The 1,390-nt window shown below is 45.5% G+C and overlaps 1 pseudogene; it reads left to right on the top strand.

The window, feature by feature from the left end:
• On the top strand, nt 1-946 carry LOC121845694 (annotated as a pseudogene).
• Nucleotides 947-1,390: the final 444 nt, after the last annotated feature.

Genomic DNA, 1,390 nt, shown 5'->3' with positions numbered 1-1,390 from the left:
ATGGAACGAGCAAGGACTCTGAAGATTCTTTTCCTGTTGACACTCTGTCTGCAAGACTTCACTGGTCAATGCCAAGGTACACACACACACATACTGTGCATGAATACACACATAGTGTCTTGATAAATGGCTACTGAAAACGATCAACTTCTTGTCTGTTTCCCGTTTTAGGGCAGCCTTCTAACCTGAGGATAGTTCTGGTGGGGAAGACTGGATCAGGGAAGAGTACAACAGGAAACACCATCCTGGGGAGGGAGGGGTTTAAAGTGGGGGCTTCTCCAGTGTCTGTGACTGCAACATGTGGGAAACAGAGTGGGGAGGTGGGTGGGAGGAAGATTGATGTCATCGACACCCGGGGCTCTATGACACAACAATGTCTCAAGAAGAGATGAAAAGTGAAATAGAAAAGGCCATCTACATGTCAGTACCAGGACCCCATGTGTTCCTGCTGGCGATCAGACTGGGGAGGTTCACAGAGGAGGAGCAGAACACTGTGAAGTGGATCCAGGAGAACTTTGGAGAAGATGCCTCAATGTACACCATCTTGCTGTTCACTCATGGAGATCAACTGGAGGGCAAAACAGTCAAAGGGTTTCTTGCTCAGAGCAAAGCACTACGGAGACTCATCAATATGTGTGGGGGCAGATATCACTCCCTAATCAATGACAAGAGAAAAGACAACACTCAGGTTAGAGAGCTGCTGGAGAAGATCGAGGAGATGGTGGAGGAGGACAATGGAGGAGAACACTACACCAGTGCTGACTATGAAGAGGCTCAGAGAAAGATCAGAGAGGAGAATATGTTTTACTGTAAACTGGCAGCGTACGGCAGTCTAGCCGCAGCAGGACTAGGGATGATGTTTGCTTCACCAGTATTGGTGGCAGCAGGTGTAGCTGCAGGCTTCAGCCAAGGGTTTGAATGCACTAAGGAGATGCTAGGCTTTTAAAACACCGGGGTACGTTCAGTTGGTCTTAACGTTTCGCTACGTATGGCAACGGTACTTACTGAATGATATAACAGTTCTTTCAAAACCATTTGCAATGTTATAGATATGCTAGCCGTGTGGCAGGGTGGCCCTAGCAGGGTGTGAACGTGGAAAATGTTAACAAAACACTCCTGCTGCACTGTACACAATTCCCCTCTCATGACCCATAGTTACAACGTTTCTCAACTCAAATCAAGACCGTTTATTTTAGTGGAGATGTATGTATCTAGTGGGGATATATAGCATATATTAAATGGTAGTGTATGTATCTAGTGGGGATATATAGCATGTATTAAATAGTAGTGTATGTTTTTGTGGGGTGTATGTATTATGGGTGAGTGGGTACTGGCTGTATAGGGATATAAAACACAACTGTTGTTATGAATACTCCTGTTTCCAGTTGTT

Source organism: Oncorhynchus tshawytscha, unplaced genomic scaffold (genome assembly GCF_018296145.1).
Source record: "Oncorhynchus tshawytscha isolate Ot180627B unplaced genomic scaffold, Otsh_v2.0 Un_scaffold_5493_pilon_pilon, whole genome shotgun sequence".
NCBI lineage: Eukaryota > Metazoa > Chordata > Actinopteri > Salmoniformes > Salmonidae > Oncorhynchus > Oncorhynchus tshawytscha.
The sequence above is the reverse complement of the archived record's forward strand: the minus strand, read 5'-3'. Positions and strand labels throughout refer to the sequence as shown.